General features: G+C 28.2%; 1 protein-coding gene across 3 annotated transcripts in view; it reads left to right on the top strand.

Annotated features, from left to right (window-relative positions):
* LOC129958683 (uncharacterized) overlaps positions 1-26,452 on the top strand; it is a 63,300-nt gene that overhangs the window by 24,562 nt on the left and 12,286 nt on the right. Inside the window, exons 1-2 of one of the 3 annotated variants that reach the window (XM_056071327.1) lie at positions 7,030-7,070; positions 21,476-21,547. The exons of 1 other annotated variant lie outside the window; for it this stretch is intronic. The gene's annotated coding sequence lies outside the window, so the exon portion shown is untranslated. Of the gene's footprint in view, positions 1-7,029; positions 7,071-21,475; positions 21,548-26,452 lie in introns of those variants that run through there. One more of the 3 variants, XM_056071325.1, reaches the window with a different exon arrangement.

Here is a 26,452-nt window from a genome sequence, read left to right as displayed (position 1 = left end):
AGATTTCGAGAGAAATCCAGTTAATAAGACATGTTTGTTTCAACGAGAGTTATCTAGAAAAAATGTTATAAACTTTTACTTAACATTATATTTGCGATTTGTTAATTACTAAAAATTACTCAAATATTGTTAACAGCCTGTAATAAAATTTGAGATTTTAAGCCACTGTTTTACACTGTTTAGTTCTGTATTAATTATGCAATAGTTTGTAATCCCCCCTCCCGAATCTTATTCAGCGATTTCAGTTTTGTAGGTAATAAACGAATGGTACTTAAAATAAGGAAAATCTTAATAGGTCAAAGGAAAATGTTGGAACGTGTCTGATAAAACGATAGCTAAGTGAAATATTGCTCTAAGCAAGAAAATAGTCGTACTGATATCCGGTAATTTTTTATTCTCCGGCATGTTCTTTCTGTTGAAGAAAGTTGACCTAAATTAGCAGTTGTCAAACTTAACATTTAAGAAGCAATTTAGAAGACTAATATCAAGAATCAGAGAGGCCTTCTATAAATATTCGATACCATTATAACAAATCTTATCCAAGAACACCTGTTCTTTTGTCATGTGAAAATTTGTTTGCCGTTTTTCATTTATATGAACAAGTTTTACTAAAAATTCCATTTTCTATCTTTTTTATAGGATTTTTATGTGTAAAAATTTCTACTTGCATTTATGATTGAAATCTTTTCTATAAATAGCGTAACAAATTTTATGATCAAAATAAGGTACATTTCCTAAGTCCAAAATGACCAAACTACGTTATATATGGTTTTAATTTCCTATGGTCCAAATTAGGATATGTACTAAAATATCAAGTTATTTGTTGATAGTAAAGTACTGATCCTAAGTAGGATCGTGAAAACAATAAGAGCTCGATTCAGATTCAAACTCTTAGCAAGATGGCACAGTTTTCTGACACTTATGTACTGATTAGTTAATCTCTAACTTTTAATAAGATATTAGAAACAATGACGAGAATCTTTCACCCTTCAACATTAGCCAAATAAAGTCAAGAGCCAATTTAAATCGAAACATTTTATTACATTTTTATCATTTTGCCATTTGTCTAATTTCCATTTGTTTATCATTTTACAATCCTGCAACGGTTATTTCATTTTAATTTTTATGCATGCATTTGGAATAAGGAATCAAGTCACAGAATTTCTTTTATCACATTGGAGTCCCTGTAGAGGAATTAAAATCGTTAATTTGTTATATATAATCTATAACTTTAATAAGTTTTATTATAATGCTAATAAAAAGTACCATTATATTTTTCTTCCAGAATTTTCTGATTCTCCATAATAACATTTTGTGCATTATTTATTACCTGTTTTTCAAAATTTCTTTTTTTTTTTTTTTTTTTGCATTTTTCTTATATTTTGTGTATTATTTACCATCCCATTCCCAATAATTTATTATTATACTTCTTTTTGTTTTATACGATTAATACATTTGTATATTATTTAAAGTCTGATTTCTAACATTTCTTTTTTCTACATTTTTTATAACCCATAATAACTTGTTCATGCATTATTTACAGACGTGTTCTCATAACTTTATTTGTATTCTTCATTTTCTGACATTCTGCACCCATATTTATGCATTATTTATTATCTGGCTTCCATAATTTTATTTGTATTCTTCATTTTCGGATATTCTGGAGTCATATTTGTCCATTATTTATTATCTGGTTTCCATAATTTTATTTGTATTCTTCATTTTCGGATATTCTGGAACCATATTTGTCCATTACTTATTATCTGGTTTTTATAATTTTATTTTTATTCTATATTTTTTGATATTCCATAACCATGTTCGTGCCTTAGTTTGCATCTGGTTTCAGTATTTCTATATAATAATTATGATGGAATGTTTTATCGTAATTCTTTTGCAAGATAAGCTAATTATACTTATCATCTCGCTGCAATTGCTTCAGAATTATGTAATTCTCCCGATCCGACTATATAAAAGGCTGCATACGCCCCAACCGCAACTGATGAATAAACACTTCATTAAGATTAACTTGACTTTCTTGTGCTTTTTCAAGGCGGACAAGATTAAATACACAAATGAACCTTTTATTTAGGTCTTTTAATCAAAAACATTTAATTTGATGGTTTCAAAAGATAGAAAGCACGGAACGAGAAAACGTCCGTGGCATAATTAAAGTTTTCCTTTTCCTTAGGAAACGATTTGATAAGGCTTGAATAACAGTAGGGAAAGTTATCTTCTTTTTGAATCTAAAGCATATGCAAACAAAATTCAAATGCTATGCAAGTGAATATCTTATAATATGAAGAAATGTTCAGGAAAAATTAGAATTTTTTTCTCATACTTTCCATTTTTAAGTTGATTTAATCGTGTGTGTTTTTAGAAGTTACTTGGAAATGTTACTTTTAAGCTCCTGCTTGCCTTATTAGCAGCAAAGACACGCGTAGATTGCTTAATATTTATGCAATTCGCATAATTCCAATTTGTGGAAAGCCTTGTGTGTCTGTGTGCATGACAGAAGAAGAATGTACCAAACTGTGGAAAGTAACACTATATCCAAGAAATTACTTTTTCTCTTTTAAATTATAATATTATGAAAAAACTGTTAAAGGCGATTTTCGCTGTATGTGCTTGCAGTTTATTTCCTTCCATTATAGCGATTCCTATTTTTAAACGGCGATATAAAATCTAAATATACAACCGACGAGGAATTTTTCACTATTATATTTACGAAATAAGAATTAGAATGCAAATAAAAAAGAACTTTTTATGTTGATACAAAAATTAATTGAGTGAGTAATTTTTAATTGAAATTATAAGAGGATTTTGGCTGTAGGTGTGCATTTTTTCACTTATGAGTGTCATTAGTTTAGGGATGCAACGTAAAATCAGGTTTACAATAACACAATTAGGCTTATTACGGATATAATATTAAGAGCCCAGCGAACAAATTGTATTCTATACTCAGAAGAACGCACATGCAACTGAAAAATGTACAAAAGCCTTCACTATAATATCCAAAAATATTACCGAAAATCCAAGAATTGTAAATTAAATAACTCCATAAAAAAAGCCAATTAATTAATTTCTACAAATCCCTTTCCAGAAGAATTCGAACACAATGTCCTGCCTGAATATATAGATCGTTACCTTTTCTCCATCGTGAACTGTTGTAGAAGCATAAAGACGCTATTTTTTTTTAATCATTTCATAAAATTTATGTTACTCAAAGTAAAAAGCGCCATTTATAAGAAGTAACTATTATATGCCTTCCAATTCCTGTAGAAATAAAAAAGGTTAGCAAATGACAAGCTTAAATTAGGAGAGCGGCATTTTGCTTGCAGAGTAACAATGAGAGTATCTAGCAACATTGCCGATCCTAGGTCTGCCTAAGTGCTGCATTTTTGCTAATATTTCATTCACTGGTAAACTACCTTCCTGCATTTTTTTAACAGAACTTCGTAAATTTTATAATTAGGTTTGATAAAAATTATGTAATTTTTTTAAAGTAAAGTTTGAATGAGATGTATCAATGAAACTGTTTAGCACAGTAAATTAAATGCATCACAGCGGTAATTAAATTATGACTTACAATATTTTCTAAAAACTCTTTGAATAACCGGCAATTTTCAATCAACCACATCTTGAGTTCTTTCTTATTTTCATAGCAAATAATATCAATCTAACCCTTAAACTTTTATAATTGATATTTTTTCGCCTTCACTCCCGTCTGCGCGCTCGTCAAGGCCTATCTCTCCACTATGGCTCTATTTGTAAGAATTTTATATATATATATATATATATATATATATATATATATATATATATATACCAGTAATTGAAAATTAATTCTGGCGCAAATGTCTTCTTTTATTATTTTCCTTTAATACGATATAGACTATTCCCATTTGTTTGATAGTTGAAATTCCACCCCTTGTCAATCAATTTTTCTGGATCTACGGAAATTTCTCTGCTTTTAAGCAATAAATTTTTACTCGTGACATTAGAATTATCTTTAGGTGAATGAAAATTAAATTTATTAGTTACTAAGCTTCATTTTTAGGACAATGTGTCTATATCATATGAAAAACTCTGACACATTCATATTTTAAGTCGAAAGGTATTGGTACAAATTATTTAATATAATAACCATAGCCTGCATAAAACTTCAAATGTAGGCTAAGTTATCTGCATTTTTTAAAAACTCTTATGAACTGAATAGCGCATCATTTTATGGGGTTGAACAAGCCATGATACGAAAATAAGGCATTGTTTTTATACTGGCAAGAATTTAAGGTAACAAAACTTTATTTTTAAAGTGAATATTAGGTCAGTGAAATAAAATTATAGTGAAGGCTGAACTCTTTAAATCGGGTCCTTTTAAAATGCTGCATTTTTATATTTAACTATTGTTGGAGATTTGAAACTTGTAGAAAATTTTTTGGTTAGAAAATAATCCTGACTAAGTTATTGAAGCTCTGCTACTTTCCACAAATCTAATTGCGATGCTTGTAACAATGGATAATTATAGTTAGGGCGTTTACTCATGTTTGTTTCAAAACTAATTTCATAACAATACAACAACATTTTTTAATTCTGACAGTTGCATATACTTTTAAAAATGATTTGAAATTATTGCATTGAAGTTCAAATAGTTGATATAAGTCAAACTTGAAAATGTGGTAGTAAATTGTATTATAATAGACAATAAATCATTTCATTCGGTTGAAAATAAATATTGCAAATAAAATTTGATATATGTTAACATTTCATTGAATTTATGTTTGCAAAATGATTTTCTTTCAGATCATTGATTCAGTTCAAGTAAATTAAAATTTTAAATATTTATTTTTAATTAAATTAATTAAATTAAATTTTAATTAATTTAAAATTAAATTAAATTAAATTAAATTTTAATTAATTTAAAATTAAATTAAATTAAATTAAATTTTAATTAATTTAAAATTAAATTAAATTAAATTAAATTTTAATTAATTTAAAATTAAATTAAATTAATTAAATTAAAATTTTAAATATTTTTTTTGTTCTGCTTTCAGCAAAACCAGAATTATTTTCATATTCAATTGCTTGGGAAGCAGATATTTTCTAAAATTTTTAAATTTGTATTTTAAATATATTGAATGTATACAGCGCTCATTTTGGTTTGTTAGGTTGACGTTCCGTTCTAGAGTTGTTTAAGAGTTATTGTAGATAGATTTAAATATTTGAATTCTAACTGGATGATGAAAATTACACCCGAGAAAGGCTTTCACTTGTCAAACTTCCATATCTTGCCAACGTGAAGCTGTTTAACTATGTAATGGGCATCATATATCTTACACACAATATTTATCCATAAATAAAATTGAGTCTTGAACCAGAAGCAGTAGCATTCGTACCTCTTCAATTTTACTCTACTATCAAGCCATGTCGGTAACTCGACAAATTTCTAACCATGTGTAGCACGCAATCATGTAAGTAGTTGCCATCAATTCTCAAAGTCTTTAAAATTGCAAGAGGTTTATTTAGCATAAACATATTAATTAAAAAATAAGTTTTCTTTTACAGTTATATATATATTAATTCATTAATTAGACATGATAAAAAATTATCTACTTTTATTGTCCTAATTCATAATAAAATAACAATTCCCTTAAGGTTAGATTTGGTATTAACAGAGAAACATTGGTTTTCAGAATCTCGGTACTAAAATATATTAGAAAATATGCGTTTATCATTTCTTGTCTTTTGATCTCTTCATTTTCATTTCTTTGATAATATAATTTTCTTTGGAAAAACTCTTTTTCTCGAATACCTACAATCATCGAAAAAAAGGATGTTATGTTGTTTTTTTCCCGATGACGATGGTTTTTTAATCCTTGATATCTGACGGCTTTTTATGAGATATAAGATAAGCGCATCTGCAAATCTTTCGGAAAATGATTAATTTAAGTATTACTTTTCCATTCATCTAATCATAAAGATTTATACTTTAAATTAATATTTTTTCACATTCCCCAAGGAACTGGAATTGCCGCAATTAAAGGTTTCATGTTGCTTATTATTTTTCTATTTCTTTCATTTTTAACGTTGTAGGACTTCAGAATAAATCATAGGTCGAGATTTTTTAATCAAAATTCTTGAGGTTAAAGCAAAAATCGTAAAAACATTAAATGCAGTTATAAATGCTGTAAACAAAATGGAATTTTAACCCCATTAGTAAATTATTTTAATTCGTAATGATTGATTATTTAGAAATTTTCTTTTTACTACAATCATCGTTTTCTTAATTTCCGTTGAGTATTCTTTTCAGGCTCTCGCGATATTATGATTTTTGCCTCGACCTCCCAATTTAAAATAAAATGTTTTCTATTTTTTAGCACTCCAACAAAAATGCCCTTTTAAAGACTTTTATTTTTATTATTTTCTGCTTTTTGGTCTTTTATATATATCTTAAATTTCCTTGGTCTTTAATATACACCCAGTATGTTAAATTTTAAGTAATCGTGTGTTTATTTTTTTAAAATTCGTGTAATTGTATAATCAATTTTTAAAAATTTCATATAATAATAATAATAATTATTATTATTATTATTTTGAAATTCTTATAATCGTTCAATCAATTGTTTTTTTTTAAATTACCACTTAGCTTCTCTCTTATGCGATCAAAATATAATTAAATTATTCAATTAATTGAGAATTAAGCTATGAAAATGCTAAAATAGTGTTCTCTAATCGATATTACACAATTTTACAAAATTTCAAAACTCTAGTACATCATGGACTGAAAACTCTACAAAATTCCATCGTTTCGAACATAAAGAGCCAAGCTAAAAGCGTGTAAAAGGAATTTTTTCAATCAAATTCATTATTTCCTTTTGTTCTTTCTCCTTCGTCCTGTGATGTAACAAAATCAAAATTAATGTCTTTATTGTGTAACGTTGTAATTCTGGGAATTACTTTCCTGAATGTACGAACAAGGAAGGAAACTGACAAATTCCGAAACAAACTTGCTTTCGCTACTAAAGATCGCATTTCCCATCAATCTACTTTCTTGTGGAGATAGATGATCTGAGGTAAACTTTGGCCTTTTCGTTTTTATTTCGGTCACTGGTGAAGGTTTTTTTCTTTCTTTTTTAATTTATTATATATTTCTCGACTGTAGAGCCATTTCTTTTTTAATCTGACTTTTACTTAGAGTATAGTGAATTGGCGCTCATGTGATCAACGTTAATTGTACTTATTTGTGTCTCCAGCTAAATTTTTGAATGCCTTTCTCATTTTTTGGGAAGGAAAAAATGGACTGTTATGAAGCACAGAGCAGCGTATAATTAAATGGCAACCGCAATTGTGTTATAATTTGACTGTGATGCTACATGAATTGACACCATGCTGATGGTGTCTTACCGTAACGCAACTGCAGCTTACTGTTATAGGTGGTTAAAAAATAAATTATTTAAAGCTTTTCTTTTAACTTTTCGTTTTGGACAATGTAACATAATGTCCAAATCGCGGGAAAATATAATTTAATTGCTATTATTCATTTAGAGATCCTACCGAATTTATCATGGAGTTTCGTAAATGTGAGTAAACTGTTAACTAAAAATGTTCTCAAACGCTGCCTTACCATTTCTAAACATGCTCAAAACCATGTATAGCGGTAGATATGAGGAAATGAAGAATGCCCTCAAAAATATATAATCATTATAAAAGAATATTCGTGAAAAGTAATTTTTTAAGTAGTTTTTCGTTTTCAGGGCAAAGTAATCATTCTTGAAATGTTACTTTTTATGCTTTTAAATTGCAGATATGATTAAAATGTGTAAAGTTACTAACGTCTACTAATTTGGTTGGCAAACAATGCAGTAGTAAGCTAATAATGAAGTAATAAACATAATACTGTTGATTTTAATTTTTTAATTTTTTAAATATTGCACTCAATAAAACATTAAGCATACAATTTTGAGACTATATTTATAGTTTATCTGCCTAATATTTTTGATATTTCTAGTGTGAAATCTCTAAGAGATCTTTCTTTAAATTATATTTTTTAAAACCATGGTTAATGATATCTCTTAATCTAATTAAAGTCTTAATTAATGTCAAATTTTACATTAATTTAGCTCATATTAACTTCAATCTAAAATTTTATTCCCTGATCCAATATCCACTTTTCTATTTAATTAATTCTACATGTGCTCAAAAAAATAACTTGATGACTTACATTTCCCTCACTCAGAGAGAAGGGATAAAAATTTCTAATGCTTACCACATTCTTTTAAAGATAGCTAAAATTTTCTTACCTAAATTGACGCACGGCAAAGAAATCCCTATAAAAATGTCATAGTAAAATGAATGAAGGGAAAAATTTCTGTCTCTTTTGCAGTTATATCGCGAGGTAAACGGACGTTAGTTTTGTTAGTTTTAGTTATATATATATTTAACGTTAGTTATAATTAACATTTTATTTTAAACATCATATATATATATATATATATATATATATATATATATATATATTTAAAACAAAACCACTTTAATTGATTTAAATGAACTTCAAATTGCTGACAGAACTCCGGTTTTTCCAAGTGATGTACGAGTTTTAGTAATTCCCACGCTAGTAGAAAAAACTCTAGAGGAACGAGTTCATGAAAAAAGTCGATCATTTTCATCGCCTTCCCCAAAACCGAGCTACAAAGAACATTCTCGAAAGTAAAAATGCATCATTTCTTACAGATTAACAAAACAAAAATGAAATTGCGGTATGAAAAAGCTTTCAATGTGAACAAAAACTTTCTTTACTAAGACATCACGTCAGTGACCGAAGAAAAATTTTGCGTCAAAAAACGAAATGAGGTTTTGTATTTACATTCTTAAGAAATTTCAAGAATTCTATTTCTAGATATTGCTGCCTTTTTACATTTCGCAATTGCAACCTTATAAAATTTCAAAATTTTAATTGATCCAAATGGTTTATTCAATGCCATTTGAAATAATTCCATTCTGAGGAAATCATTTCTGATGGCATTGAATAAATTCATCAACAACCTTATTTATTAAACCTCTATGTTATTTGCATAAAATATCAATTTTTTAATACGCAAAGATTGAGCAAAGTAATTAAATACGATTGATGATTTCTTAATTGTTGATTTCTAAATTCTATTATGCTTCAATTTTATTGAAATAATATGAATTTTTCAAAATTTGCAGAATATATAGCTATAAATAACCACTTAATACTACATTTATCTTTTGTCATTTTTAACATGTATGATGCTTTACGCAGAGAGAACATCATGGTAAAAATAATCAGCATATCATGGAAAATACCCGTTTCCTGTTATTTATTTCTTAGATTATGTTTCATAACTTATGACTTAGATCACGGCTTCTTTAATTTTTCCAACTTGTGACGCCATTTCAAGGAAAAAAGTTTTCATGGCTGTTTTCCCACTCTCTCTGCTTTATTGGAATATAGGCAAATTGATAAAATTAATGTTGTCATTTTCATGAAGGAAAATTTTTCTGTTATTTTTGGCGGCTTTTATGCTATTTTACTTGATTTTCAAATTCAGCAGCTAATTTTCTAAATTGTAAGAGTAATTCCTGTTCGACCAGATGCTATACGTTTTACTACATGTGTTAGAACCACGTTGAATATTTATAAGCAAAACTCTTGATATGAATTTAATCTCTTAAATTGCAATCGAATGACGTGCTATAAAATCCTAATAGGTATATGTTCAAAAATTATCCAACATTTCTACGGCTTTCTTTCCCATATTGATATTACTTTAAATTTTATAGAAATATTATTTTATTTTATCAACTGATGGTATGGAAATTGCTGTTGCAAAGAAGTACAGATGTTGAAATGATATGGTATAGAAAAAAGTAACGCCTTTTTCTATAAATCTTCCAATCATAAAGTGGTATATTTGGCCACGAAAACAATTGATTATTAATGAAACCTAATCAGATTCAATTTCTTAGATTAAAATTCCATCCTGATGCTGCTCAAAGGCTAAGGATGACAAGTTCGTAATTTTTAACTGTGATCATGGGAGAAGCGTGGAATGTTACTTTTAGAACTTTATCATCAAACGAAGACATTTTGAAGCATTAATTTCGATTTAAAATGTTTTAGCCTCACAAATACGGTAAAGAGATATTTATTGTAGGTAACTAACCACCCGTTTCTTTATCGCATTACTGTGGTTCAACTGTAATCTAATCGAACTAGTTGGTTTCGCCTTTGTAATAAACGATTTCGGTACTTGAACATTTGTAATAAATGATTTCTGTCTTTCATTACTTTTTTTAATCTTGACATAAAAGAATAATTATTTTGCCAAATTAGTTAAATATCTTTAAATGGTATCCTTTTGGATATAAGCAAAAAAAAAAAAAAAAAAAAATCGATAACTTGTGCGTGTAACAGAGGCATTTTCAATTTGCGACACGTTTTTGTTTAAAAATTTTTCCGAAACCCTCTTTCATCAGAAAATTGTCACCACCATCAAGTTTCAAAATAAAGGAAAATGCATACATTGACAACTGATAATTAACCCCTTGCCTGCCGCTGCCGTATATATACGTCTCCCTAAATCAATGTGTTAACTGCCCCTGGCGTATGTATACGTCTCGCAACTATATACGTGTATATATATGTGGCACTGGTGTTCGAATCTCTCAAGTTATCCTCGGCAGGTAAGGGGTTAAAAATCCAAGAAAAGTTATTTGGCTAAATTAGACAAATTTCCATAAATCAAACTGATTTTGGTAATTATTTTTGTTTTCAAAAATTTTTAATATGACGGAAACTCCAGAGACAGTTTTTTCTTGCTCTGAATATTTTTATATGCCACATCGTTTGAAGTTTCAACTCCAAATGATTCAAGTTTCAAAAATTTTGCATTTAGCTATAATAGTTTAAAATGAATAGGAGAGATTGCATTTATAAATTACAACTTTAAGTTAGCGTTTTTCAAACATTCTTAGCCAGTTTTACTCATATATTTTTCACTTTTTGAATCATATTTATCAAATTAAATCCAGAAATAGCATTCCATATACAGTGCCTATAATTTCCATGAAGATTACGATTTTAAGTTAATATGATAGTTTGAATTTTATTTTTTATTCGAATAATTTTTTTACATAAAATAAGATATTGTTAACTGAGAACTTCCAATTCTTTTTTCTCTTGTTTCTTATAGTTTTAAGAGCTTTTATGGACGATTCGGAAACTTTGAAAAATTTAAATTTTTTAAGTCGATAAACGCTAATTTTAGTTCTAAGAAATCATTAGTTAACTCATCATACATCATACATCCTCATATCTGCATCAGGTGCATCATATATTGCATCAGATTGCGTAAACAGCAAAATTCATACTTATTAAATATGAAAAGCCTAGATCAACCTGATTTTAGCCAAATTTTTGTATTATAATGTTTCTAATAAATATGTGAATTACAAGCTGATTTTCTAGAATGAAAAAAATATTCTACTCTGCCTAATAAAGTCTATAAAGAATTGTGCATAAAATTTTGCTTGTTTAAATCTATTTAAAATACTATTTTTTAAAATTTATATACAGTTCTGGATAAATTTCTATTCATTCAAGTAGACCTTTATTTATAATGTAACACTTTACCCCTTCGGTAAGAGGAAAAGGGACTTGTATTTTTTATTAGATAGCTCGTCGCTTTTCTTCGTCCATGTCTAATCCTCTGTTAAGTAAGTGGATTTCTTTTTTTATGGAATGGCAGATATATCTTTTCAATTATGTAATAAAATGAATGTCACAACGGTGAACTACTTCAATGATTTTTCATTTATTAGAAACTGCTGCTTTATCGGTATGATTTGTACAGTTTTCATTTTTATTTGATTATTATTTTATTATTTTCTATTTATTCCCTTATTATTTTCTAATTCTTTGAAATACGGCTTAATGAAAATAACTGAAAATTATTGTTCTAATATAGAATTTCTTCAGAGAAGTGGTAAGAAAATAACCCCTGCTTTATAAACGGTGACTAATGAAATTGGTAGCATTAGAAATGGTTGAATCACAGATGAATGGCATGATGAGTGTTTCTACGCCTATTCCAAAAGAATTCTATGGAGAATTCCAAAAGAATTCTATGGATAGAAAATTCTTGAGAGAAGATTCTATTCTATTTTATAGAATTCCAAAAGATTTATATGAAATTAAGTATTTCTATTTTACCTAAGCAACTAACATTACGTCCAACTCTAAATACTTTACTTTAAATACACTTTAGAAACATATTTATAAATATTTAACTTGGTGTAATCACGCGCATCGCAATTTTGTCGAATTGTTATTTTCAGCTGTCCTTCGTTATACTAGTTAAAATAAACGCTATTGAAAATTTTCATTTTTAATCTTCGATAGATTATTATTTGACAATAATGGTAGAATTTGAAAACTCCAAAAGAATTAAAATACAAAAATTACTTTAATTAAATTTTCGTCAAGCTAAATTCTGTTAGAATTTATATATAATAAATATTTAGAACTATTTAATTTGATATAGGAATTCACACTCTAGCTTTGCCGTACAGTCATCTTGAATTATTAATGATTTTAATTAAAGTTACTACCACCGAATGACTGTTTTTTACAAAAGATTTTTAGTAGATTATCCTTTTCGGATGGAAGCCTGAAGGAATGGAATATGCAATTAAACTAATCGACATAAAGTAATGAATATAAAAATATAAGTATTATTTATAAATAAAGCTATGCCGCAACTACCGCCAATGCAGTACCTCGAGTTTAGTGGGTTAAGTATTTGCTAAAAATATACTAAATTGCTAATAAAAATTTTACTTTTATTATAATGCATATGTTTTATACATTATGCTCTATTTAACGTAAAATAGCTTTAGATGTCATTTTCTTTTTAATGCAATAGGATTAAACTAGAATCAAAATTAACATATAATAGCACACACCAAAGATATTTTTATTGAATTGTTTTTCATTCGATTTAAGTACATAATTCTACTTTGATTATCAAGTAAATGTTTCATAATCTGTATACGTAAAACGCTAACATGCAAGGTGCAGAAATCGTTCTCATTACTTATTACCGTATGGCAACAATCAAATGTAAACAAATCGCTATACGAACGTTTCAGACTGCTTCATTGAGCGTTTTTACAGCTGCACTTAATTCAACGTTTCGCTAATTAATTGAGCTGCTGAATATTATTAGAAAAGTTCCCCGTGTCTACAAAAACAGTCAGTCAAAGGAAACAACATGTAAAAGAAACCAAGAAAGAGACATCATATAGAAAGCGTAATCGAGCCTGAGAGTAGGCTTAACCGTTGCCAAATGATTATCGCTTTGTCCTAATTATGGAAACTAATCATCATATTTTCTAAAGCTATTTTTTTGCAAAAATTATCTTTTCATTGTCAATTACTATTCTACACAATTTTTTTTCTTTATTTTTAATAAGTTTTTTTAGTTTAATTTAATACACAATCTGTCATAATATAAAGTTAAATTCCTATTTTTAGCTCGAATCATGTAATAAGGTGTAATTTTTTTAAAAATATGCATTCCATATTAATCGTTTAACAGCCTAAAAATTATATTCGGTTAACAAGCTGGTCGCCAATAGCGGCTATTGATAGGAAAGAAGTTACTTTAAGTTTGGGGTAAGCATTAAAAGAGGAGTTCCTTTATTTGTTAGTTACCTAAGATCCCCAGATTGGATTATTGAGAGAATCACATTCTGTAAAGGTCTTTAATCCTTTCACTGAATCTGTAGAAGTGATGCCAATATTTAGTCCTAATATGTTAAGTGCGGAAGAACCGCCCTACCGTTGACCTTGAACTCGCCTTCTGATTCATTTCATCTCGAACTGAATGGAATGAAACGCATTCGAAAACAGACTGTGGGCGACACTGGCTTTTCAAGGTGTGTATTCATGTTCGTAAATGAACTCTCAGATCCTGCTATCGTTCTCCCAATAGAGTGAATGTTCGCCTTGTCCATGAAGTTATTTTTTGCGATGAGTTATCTCTTCAGTCCATTTAAATATTCAGATATTAATTTGTATTCAGGAATTTATTCGGAATATGAAATAATCGTAAATGTAAGGTTAAATCTGTAGAATGTAAAATGCTGCTTATATAAGTGGTTAGATAAGTTCTGATTCATGCAGTTTATCTTATCATTGTATTGTGAATTGGTAAATCGTCAGCGATGCATTCACCAATTTTGGAATATCGCGAAAGTATCATAAAAATGGTTGCGTTTTGATGTCATTGCTTAGCATTATTTTGCTACTATTTTACCACATCCTCAAATACTTTTTAAAAATATTTTGATAAGCGAACATTTTATTTGAGAAATTTGTCTGTCATAACTCATGTCTTGCTTTTTCATAAATAGGCAAGGAGTGATGTGCTGTTTCTTTCCTTTCTCTCTCTCTCTCTCTTTTCTTCTTCTTTTTCTTCTAAGCATGAAAAATTTATCTCGGATATGCATTTTTTCTAACTTGATTGATATAAGAACCGGTTATAGTCAATGTCTAATATAATGACGTTGTTTCGACCGAATGCACCGCAAATATGCTTTGTTATATATCACAACTGCTATACACCATAAATGCCGTGACTATAACCACAAATGTCGTGAGCAAAATTTACCAAAATATTTTATTGATACAAAACCAATATAAAGATTATTTCTAATTGTTGTACGTGATACATGATTGCTGTATGTTGCCAAGAAGTACCATATATAGCTAGAAGTTCAGCTATTGCATTAAAATTTTGTATGTTTTGTTGGTCGTGGATTTTCACTTACGACATTTTGATTTAATAACAACGATGTTTTGGCATATGCAGATATATGTCTCTCCTGAAGAATAACAAAGAATATTTAAGAGAGATTTATAAGTTGATTCTAATGGTTTTCTTCTTTTTCATCAATGAAATCACTCACCTTTCAATAGTTTTTATTAGCAGTAAATATAATGAATATCTACAGTGTTTCGAAGATAAGTCATTTTGCACTAACTTCACCCATTGGAAAAATTTATTTTCTATTTTGCTTACTTATTTCCCAAAACATTCAAAAAGAAAAAGAGAACGAGAAAAGTTAGGATTAATCCAACGTCCAACAATTTGGTATGAAACTAGATTTGTGTCCGAAATTCATCTTTCCATTAGCTAATGGTTCCAGTTGTTACATCAAAATTTTGTATGTTTTGCTGATCATGGATTTTTACTTACGACATTTTGATACAATAACAACGATGTTTTGGTGCATATAGATATATGTTTCTCCTAAAAAATAACAACGAATTTTGAAGGGTTTATAAGTTGATTCATTAGCTTTCATCTTTTTCATCATTGAAATGACTCATTTTCTAATAGTTTTCATTAATAAAAAAATGCAATGCATATCTACAGTGCTTCGAAGATAAGTCATTTTGCTCTAACTTCACCCATTGGAAGAATTTATTTTCCATTTTGCTTACTTATTTCTCAAAGCAATACAAAAGGAAAAGGAAACGAGAGAGGTTGGGATAAATTCATCCTAATTCCAACAAGTCGGTATGAAACCGTCCAACAATTCGGTATGAAATAGGATTTGTGTCCAAAAATCCTGTTTCCCATTCAAGAGTCAAGAGATTTAAAGGAGTGTATTGCTTGAAGTGAGTGGGAACAACCAAATCCTGGATAGATAAGGCGTGGCTGAATCGCTTCATCTCTTTTTCTCAAGTGAAAGTGCAAATAAGGAAGGATCGTCCAGGCTGAAATGCTTGGAGCTAATAAATAGACCGAGCAGCAATTCAGATGACAGAAAACAAGATCACCCACGAATTCGCTTTTGCAGGAGTCAATCAACCATAGTTTTGTTCAAATTAGAATAGGATATTTTTCGCTGCAAAGATGCAAAGTTATAGATGGTGGGAAAAAAGGTTGGAAAAAAGAATAACGATGTGCGAAATATGTATTTAAAAAAATCTTTTTTTATACATTACATGAAAATTTATATAAAGAATAGTTAATTACTTATTTGATTTTGCTGCTAGAAGTGGAAAATTGAGCAGTTTCGGTTCTTCAAGTATCACAGGTTTTCTTTCCTAAAATTTTTATCATTATCAGAAAATGGAGCTATTTTTGATTTAATCATTTTTAGTGAATATTGGGTCTGAGCTTCTGACTTGCAGTTGGTCTATGAAAAAACTAAACAACCTAAAAATCAATGGCTATTTTAGAATTTTTTTTGTTCCTTTTTATGGTATTATTCTATATAATCATTAAATCGTTGGTCATTATTAGAGGGATTCATTGAATAAATCAATTCAAAAGGCTTGAAACTCATAAATCATTGAAGCTTAGATTTCTCTTTGCTTTGTTCCATAAAAATTAATAAACTTAAAATGCCTTGTATGAAGGAAAAATAATGATTGAAATAAAATTTGGCATTTATGCTTTCATTACATGGTAGTAATATTTTAATCGATATTTCTAACAGAAGGAAAAAACGTGGGTGAATCCAAAATTCAGTACTTGTGCAGTATCATTGCAGTTAAATTGTTTATAAATTCATATCTATGCATTCATTGTATGATGAATAATATTTTAATTGATTCTTGGACAATTATTACAATTTAATATTGTATAATTTATGGTGACGTTATTTTCTTTTTATATATCTTTTAGGAGTGTCTTTATATTTACGAGAAAATGTGTGAAATTTTAAACTGGTTTTGAATGATTTATTAACATTAAAACTTCCATATTTGACAGATCATGTTTTTTTATGCTCCATCAATCAAGGTTTTGTAAGTATACATGAGTTTAATCCATGATTTACGATTTTTTTTTATTGGTGTTGCAGAGCCTTAGCTGGTTCTTACGCCGTTGATTTTAATACAATAAATCAATTTATTAAAGCAATCTAAGTATGGAGCTTCGTATAAAATTATGCACGCCTCATTAAATTTACTAATAAATGATGCCTGTACCGTATGGGTGCTGGCATCATCATATATAGTTATAGAGTTACTGCACGTACACAACGTTACATTGTATACTTAAATATGGTGTACGTAGTTATGGCAGTTGCCATATGGATGCTTATACCGGTAACTGCCTTTATAAAATCCTTTGTAATGCAATTAGTAATTGATATCAAATAGAGAGTATTATTTAAAAGTCGTTATAATTATTATAACATTTTACATGGCTAATATTTGTTTTCATGTATATATCAGTAAACTCGATTGTAAGAAATACAGTTCCAGTGCATAGCATCCATCCATCCAACATTTCCATCCATATCAAATTTTTTCCGTCAAAATTGTGACCATTTTTATTTTTATTTATTTATTTTGAATTACGGGACGTAATTTTTAGAAAAAAAAAAAAAGTAGTTAGATTTTTTTGTTTCTTATTTGCATCCAAAACAAAGTAATTTACTTCTTATTCAGCATTTTAAAACATAAAAAAAAGCAGGGAAAATTATTTCATCGGTGAAATTAAGTAAGCTAGTCTCCCAATGGGAACGATTAATTTCTTTAAGCCCTCTTAAATCAAAAGTATTTTTCATTCTAAAATTTACATCAGCACAAAATGTATGAATCCAAGCTAAGCATTTATGCAGTTCCATTATTTTTTCCTCTTCCATTGCTTCATCAAATGTGATACAAAAACACATATTTTAGTTTTTGATGTTTTTCAAACAACGATTGATATCTTTAAAATCTTTTTTTTATTATTATTGTTTTTCCCCTATTTTTTTGGTTTGGCCTTTTCCGTTTCCATTTTAGAAGACCACTAATGATTATAACTTCTTTCTGGTTTATTTTTCTTGTACAAGATAATGATCCCAATGACCGGCTTCCTGGCATAGGAGCAGCGCATCTTCCCCGTGATCTGGGCGTCCCGGGTTCAAATCCCGGTTCGGGGATGGTTGTTCTTTATCTGTGTTCTATCGGTGAATGTGTCCCCATTTAAAACGGGGTTGTGCAAGCGAATGTGTGAGTTCCATCTTTACATGAGCTAGAAGTCAGACTTCTGCCCTCGGGTGCTCAGGGGTCCTTACCCTCAGAAGCTACTGCACCCCCTTTTCGTAGTAACGCGGACACGACATCATCATCATCAATGGTTTAACATTCACTTTAGGCAACTGTTTGTGATCCAATATGAGTAATTTTTTGGCAGCAACAAAATAAAATCACTTAATGGTAGATTGTAGTGAAATCTCTATTAACACAATACATTACAATAAATCTCCACGATGTTTGATATTCTGAATGCCGTGCAATATCGAAAAGATATTGTTAGGCATTTTGTGTTGATGGGGACATGTTTCCTGTAGGAGAATATATTTTGCATTTGCTAATATATTTATAATTGTTATAATATTTAATTATTGGTATCTAAGTGTAATAACTTCTTTTTTTTTTATTGAAATAACGTAACTATGTCTTTAAAATTGATTTCATATTGAGATTTATATTGTTGGAACTTAAGGTGCCCATTGTAACGATTTTAAAGCACACATATTTAATAGGATTGAAATTATGATTTATTTTAATGATGATCAAAAACATAAATTTCCAAATCATTTAACTATTTTCAAATAATTTTTCCATGCATATTTTATTAAGCGTGGAAATGTCCATCCATTTTCCATTCTTAATCCATTCCATTTTCCATCTTCAAAATTTACGTCTAATATTATACATTATTGTAATATTACATATATTAATAAAATTTTAATGAATTCATTTTCTTAATATTAATGAAGCTATGCAAGTAGGTTCTCAAAGCAAGCATTGCAAAGTAACTTTCGGCAGGCCCTTATTTAAAAATAATATTTGAAATAATAGAATTAAAATGGATCACATTACTGCATTGCATATGACGACACAAGAAATATTTTCGCTATGGAAGTAGAAAAAAAAATTATAGCATTTACACTCGTGCCATAAAAATGTAATGTAACTTTCTTAAAGAATTTCTCCACGAAGATGGAGGTCTGATTCAGTGTCAAAATTAGTGCTAACTGCATCTAAAGTGCATATTTACAAAATGTTTTATTCCGTTGCTTGACTAGAAATAGCCCAAAAAAGCACAAAGAACAATGTAACACGACGAGAAATTTGCTTTTGAAAGTGAAGTAGTTGCGTGATAGTATTGTAATAAATCGTAAAGTTATCACAAAACACACTCTGAATGCTATTTATTGCGATAAACAAATTTATACATGCTTGTCTTCAAAACACGCCACCACAGGATCAAGACCTTCAGACCACGCATAAGTCATCCTCACAGACTGGCATATCAAGCCCATTCTTTTTCCTTTATGTATTCTTTCTCAGATATATAGCACATATTCTTCCTTTTGTTGGTTACTGTTGATGGCGATCTATTCAAAGCAAGTAACAAGAGAAAAACAAACAGAAAGTGCATCCTATTCTTAAAATATGAAAAAATTCCTATCAATTAAATTTTTCTGTCTTTATTGTTGCTATCGAAATGCTAAATTTAATTCAAGAACAATGTTGTTATCTAATTATTCTGCCGTGAGAGTGAAATCACAAAGGGCATGTTAACTAGTATTTGCCTAACGTTGGTGTTAATTTAATCCAGAATGTGGAGTTATTTTTTGGCTTTAGAAGAGTAATTGTATAATTAGTCTGTTTAAATTTTATATTTTTCTTAATTTGCAGCAGAAAAAAAGTGATTTGATGTAAAACGGAATAGAATTGATGAATGCTTATTGATGAATTGATCGATCTGCAGAATAAACGTGTTCTTCAAAAGATATACTATGACTATTATTGAACAGACCTCGAAATTTTGAGTCGCGGTATCTGGTCAACATATAACAGAATTTCACATTATGCTATCGTGACCTCAGATTTAAGTACACAAAACATGCACACACTCTTTACACACTCTTCAATAAAATGTGTTTCGAACATACGACCTCAAAGCCACGACTCTTCCATCAAGACACCACTGTCCTGACAGATTACTTGAGAAACAATGCTTGATCACAATTATCTGGTAGAATCTGATAGGGTATTTCAAGATGTGTACAAGCTTCCGGAAATAAAACAATTTCTGGAGGTATGCGTACATCTTAAGGTAGCATCAATGATTTTTTTTTTCGATTGGAATTTTTTATAGATGAGTCCAAATATTTAAAATAAAACGAACTAATTCTACTACGAAAACCATCATGCTCATTTTTTTATGAAAATCGTGATAGCTATTTCCCATGAAGCTTCCTGTTTAGCAACATCTGTGGTACGAAGAAATTTAATGTAATTGACGAAACAAAACTGGATTAATTAAAATTCTTCAAGTATCTAATTATTTATTCAGAACTCGTCTGTCAACCCTTGTCATTAAAGATTTACTATCCATAAATGGTAAACTAAATCCAATTGAGTCAATTAGAAGCAAAATTAGGAACGCCAAAGGCATGAGATTCTATAGTGTGTTTTCGCCCACCAGTGTCCTTGTGGCTAAGATATACCATGGTTGAGGAACATAGAGGCGATTATGAGATCTTTCTTTAGCTATACTCTTAACTAGTATTCTTATATAACAAATGAACCAATATATAGTTAAGCTATGAATTGCTTTTTGCAGTCGGATTGATTGTTAAAGATTGTCTTCTAAGTGAAACATGAATGTGAATCATTTTGATAAATGCCCTCCAAAATGGCAACCTAACCTTATATAACGGAGTTAAATCAGGCTGCCACCAACAGCGCAGTGTCATTGACTTATGACTTGGCTAGATATCTTAGATCAAGTGGAATTAGATTTTCCACTTCATTCTTATTTATATGGTTACTATTATTCAATTACGCACTTTTAAACGTTAGGGCACTTTTAAACGTTTTAAACGTTATTTACTTAATTATTCATCATTTGTATATTGTATTCAGTTTTACAATACATTTTACGTATGATTTTACTACCGTTACAGAAATTTTCAGAAAGATGTGTGATAAGAGAATAATTTCTATAATAAAATGTGTGATTATGTGGAATAATTTTGTGTGATTAAAATAATCGATAAACGATGGTTATTCATAAAAAAAATTTAAAAAAATTCTTTTCGAGTAGCTTTTTGTTAGCATTTGGCACTATATCAGTGTTGTAGTTTCCAACGTTCACTTATATATGTGTCACTGGGTCTCTCATATATCAAATGTTTTTTTTAGACTGAGATTGTAAGTGCTTATACACTGCAGTAATCATTTATTCTTGAGAAGATAAATTTACAATATACGTGCCATGCTTTTTACTTATGCTCCAGTTGTCACATTTTGCATAACTACATTTATTTTTTCACTTTAATTCATTGGTTTTTAAAATGTTTCCTTACATTCATTTTCATTCTTTTTTTTATTTCCTTGCCTTGATACTTATGTTTATTATTCTAGGTTTGTTCTGTATTGTTCAACAAATAAATTTTAACCCAGCGACTTTTTGGCAAATGAAACGAAGTTTATAAGGTAAGAAAAAAATAATTCTAAAAGTGTATTTTTAATTGATTTTTTTTTTTACAAAATTTTTGCAAAATTTTTCATTTAAAAATTTTTATTATACAAAAATTTTATACAAATTTTTTTTATAATTTTTTTTTTTACAAAATTCGTTCGTGCAATTAAATAATGGTTATCATTTGATATTAAGTATTAATTAATAATTAATGATTATTTTGAACATCATTAGGAGAACTTGTACACTAACATGTTGTTATTATAACCTCAAAATAATTACTAACTGCAATTTTACTAACTGAGAATGCGGGTTTGGTGCAAGTCAAGCGCCTGTACTAGAGAAAAGAGAAGAACTGTTTCAGTTGCTATCCTTATCTTTTGACAGCAGTTCAAAATGACGAAGCCCGTCCCAAAATTGTAGTTCCAAAATGGAGGACATTAAGCTAATTGAATTTATAGGGACAATGAATCATTCAAGATATTTAATGCCCATATATTTTTATTACCTAATATGATAACAATAAATGAGAACTGTTATTACCTTTTTCGAGTAAATAAATGTTTTTGGAATTACAAATAATTTTAAATATAAAGCATCTTTTTAATATAAATAAATAAAGTGACGCTTATCTGAAATTTCTGTTTTTAGTCTTTTATTTAGGCATCTTTTTAATAGCTTTATCGTCAGAATTGTAACTCAAATTATAAATAACATATAATAAAGCCTTTTTTAAAACGTGTGGCATTTAATGGCATCACGTTTTAAACGTGAGCGCATTAAATATAGAAATTATTTTAATTTTAATTTTTTTATTTTTAGTGTTAAATTCATATTATTCAATTCATTGTTATAAATTTTATAGAATCTTGAAACAATTTTGTTTTCAAATTCAGTGCTAGGTGATGCCATTTATATAATATACAATTTTTTTTATATTAATCGATTGATTCATTATTAACTTTTGAAAATTTTATAGTAATGCTTTATTTTTAAAAATACACAGGCGTACAAAATTTCAAAATTTTTAAGTAACAAGATGTAAAGGAAAAAATCGATTGCAAAATTCGTTTTTTATTAACATGAAACAAATCAAGTTAAATAAAAGAGTGCAAAAACGAACCTAGCGGTTAACATGTGATCAAAATCTCATTCGTTTTCGTGATTGTCAGATGAGAGAAACGTCAAAATTCACACATCGTTGGATCTTTGGTCTGAAACAACATTCGTAGTTATTTGTAAAATTCGAGGTGAAAAATATTCTTTTTGTTATATAATTCTTAATGCAATATTATTGCATTTATTATTTGATTGTAAGTGTAGTTTGGAATATGTGGTAAATATATCTTTTGGCTGAAAAATGAAGAGTAAAATCATTAAGTTTAGTTTAGAAATAATTTATTACGATAAATCATTTTTTAATTATGTTTGATTATTATATTTTTGCATTAAAAATTTCTTATTGCCAAGCATTGCCCCAAACTTTTAACTTCATTTTGTCTACAAAAATCTACAAATCGATTTTTTTTTAGTTTAGTCTTTTTTTACCCTCTCAAAATTAATATTTTATAAGAGAACTAAGATTTCTTGTATAATTTTAATTCGATAATAGATATTTTTCCATAATAGGAAGTAAGTCATTAAATTTTAAAACAGAGAAAAACTTTTTTCATATTTTTTCTAGTTATCTACATATTTAAACAACTGAAAATATTCTTTTAAACAAAATGTTTAAAAAATCCGAGATTTAAGGATTAATAGAATTTTTTCCCTTCATGCAGTTTGTTAATTGACAGCTTCAGTTTACTTCCATTAAAACTCAAAACTATTTTATTTCTGTTATTGTTTTTTTCGAACTCCTGTTAAACTAAAACTTTTTAGAAATTGTTCCATTAAAGATAATAGCAATTTATTTCTATGTAGTGCAACTGAATTGAATCGGTAACCTTCAATCATGATAAGAAATAAAATGCAAACTATGATTGAAATAATTATCAAAGTCACGATGATACAAAAAAAAAAATCATCGGTTGAATTACTAAATTAAAAGAAGCTTTTTTCTTTCTTTTGCTCCTGGTCATTCCTGATTCATACCTTAGTCTGATAATTCTCAAATTCTCTGTTACATATTTTTTAGTTTGACCTAAATACTGGCGACATTTTTTGCGATAATTAAATTTCAAGGCTGATCTATTAATGTAACCTGATTTGCAAGTTAAATACTTTTAGTGCTACAGAACTTGAAAGACAAAGGGATATTGGACAAACTTTTTGCAAGCGAACTTTTGCACAGAGCATTAAAACAACTTATTAAATTTAGATTATATGACTGTACGATCAAAAGTGGATGTAATTTCTAATTCATATATTACAAGAGGACTCTCTGTTTTATTTTCCAATCCGTTGGAACTCCCTGGAGGATTTAGGCATTTTGTAGCATTAGAGAGTGCACAAAATGAGCTCTTTTTTTTTAATTAGTAGCCAATGTGGTTTCACATTCCCATACATTTTTTATTTAATTTACTTGTTAATGACTTATTTCAATTACATTTTTTTCTTTTTTTGTATCAGCAATATTTTTAAATTATAAAAATGTTTATTTTCTAATATGCACCTTATAAGTAAAAATGACGGAAGTCATAAAACCGTTGAAAAATTAACCATAATTTTAATTAATTATTTCCTTTTAAACAGTTATAATGGTAATCATTAATTAAAATAATAATCATTATGATAGATTATCGGGGAATTATAAGTTTCAAATAAATATAACGTTGGAAATTATTATTTTACAGAACCTGTCAAGCGGAATGCAAAATAACCATTAAATGAATAACTAATATTCCAATATATTATACAGTGTACTTTAATTAATTTAATTATAGTTTTATTATTATACTATATTTATTAATTATACCTTATTTATTGATTAATTATGCTTTAATTTATTTAATTATGGTTTTAATAATTTCAATATAATCGCAGATTGTTGTTTTAGTATCTTATGATTTATAGAATTTTAATTTTTTTAATTTGCAACTAGATTAATAATGTTTTTTATTTCGGTTTGCCTCTTATCAATCCAGCAGTTTCAGACCACTGTTTAGTCGAAAATCCTCTATTGCGTAACATGTAACAATTATTTGCAAGTGCAAATATTTAATACAGTTTTTATAAATTTAGCTGTTGTTTTTCCTTGAAAAACTTTAATCTAGAATCTAAGGAAATAAAGCGAAAAAATAATCTATAATTAGGAACTGTTAGTGTAAATTGGAACGGTTATATTATTCTGAGAATGCGTGGTCAAATGTTAATTATGCTTTTCATTTTTATTTAGTCTTTTTTGTCGATAATATTTTTCTTTTCATTTTATCCTTGTGTTATTTAGCTGTCTTTTCGACTGAAACTGACATTTAAAATCTGAGGAACAGAATCGAACAATAGTCTAAAATTAGCCAGTGTTAGCAATAATTGGAACAATAATATTATTCCTACATAGCATCAGCAAGTGTCGAAAATATTTTTCCCTTTATTTCGGGTTAAATGATTTTGATTATTTTCATTACTTTAAACGCAATACCAACGCATTACTTTCATTGGACGTAATCTCCAACTTTAAATGTCATTCATTATGCAATGTATGTGAAGTAATCTGGTAAGAAATGACACAAGAAAACTTTCTCTGTTTTGAGGTTAATCTCTTAATCCAAAAAAATTGAAAATGTTGTTAAAATCCATTATCCATTAAATGTTTTCAATTTAGAACTTAATGCTCTTAACTGATCGCCGAAAACATTTTACCGGTTTCATAGTATCGTGTTTTACGTAAGATTGAACTTTCTTTAAATCAAATGCAATTTTAATTCTTGATTTTATTTGCGCGCCGAAATGTATCCCATTTCTTGCTTTAGGCAAAACATGTATATTAGAAATATTTTATAAAATACTATAATTAGAGGTTATTTCGCAGCATTTTTCAAGGCCTTAAAATGGATTTCGAAATTATTTTCATGCCTTTCTTTATTATATCGGCTGTTCGGAATTTTTCCACGTTAGCTGATTACTAGAGAAAAGTTTCGCAAAAAAATTTGAAACATAAAATAATTTAATAACAGTTTCTTCTCCAATTTTGGTAAAAATTACCTCATAGATGGGGAATCTTTACACTTACTATTTATTTTTTATTTTACACTTATTATTCATTTTACACTTATATTTATCCTTTGAATCAAATGCAATTTTAATTCTTGTTTTTATTTGCGCGCCGAAATGTATCCTTTTGTTGCTTTAGGCAAAACATGTATATTAGAAATATTTTATAAAATACTATAATTAGAGGTTATTTCGCAGCATTTTTCAAGGCCTTAAAATGGATTTCGAAATTATTTTCATGCCTTTCTTTATTATATCGGCTGTTCGGAATTTTTCCACGTTAGCTGATTACTAGAGAAAAGTTTCGCAAAAAAATTTGAAACATAAAATAATTTAATAACAGTTTCTTCTCCAATTTTGGTAAAAATTACCTCATAGATGGGGAATCTTTACACTTACTATTTATTTTTTATTTTACACTTATTATTCATTTTACACTTATATTTATCCTTTGAATCAAATGCAATTTTAATTCTTGTTTTTATTTGCGCGCCGAAATGTATCCTTTTGTTGCTTTAGGCAAAACATGTATATTAGAAATATTTTATAAAATACTATAATTAGAGGTTATTTCGCAGCATTTTTCATGGCCTTAAAATGGATTTCGAAATTATTTTCATGCCTTTCTTTATTATATCGGCTGTTCGGAATTTTTCCACGTTAGCTGATTACTAGAGAAAAGTTTCGCAAAAAAATTTGAAACATAAAATAATTTAATAACAGTTTCTTCTCCAATTTTGGTAAAAATTACCTCATAGATGGGGAAT

Source organism: Argiope bruennichi, chromosome X1 (assembly GCF_947563725.1).
Source record: "Argiope bruennichi chromosome X1, qqArgBrue1.1, whole genome shotgun sequence".
Classification (NCBI taxonomy): domain Eukaryota; kingdom Metazoa; phylum Arthropoda; class Arachnida; order Araneae; family Araneidae; genus Argiope; species Argiope bruennichi.
This window is presented reverse-complemented; position numbering and strand designations above follow the sequence as displayed.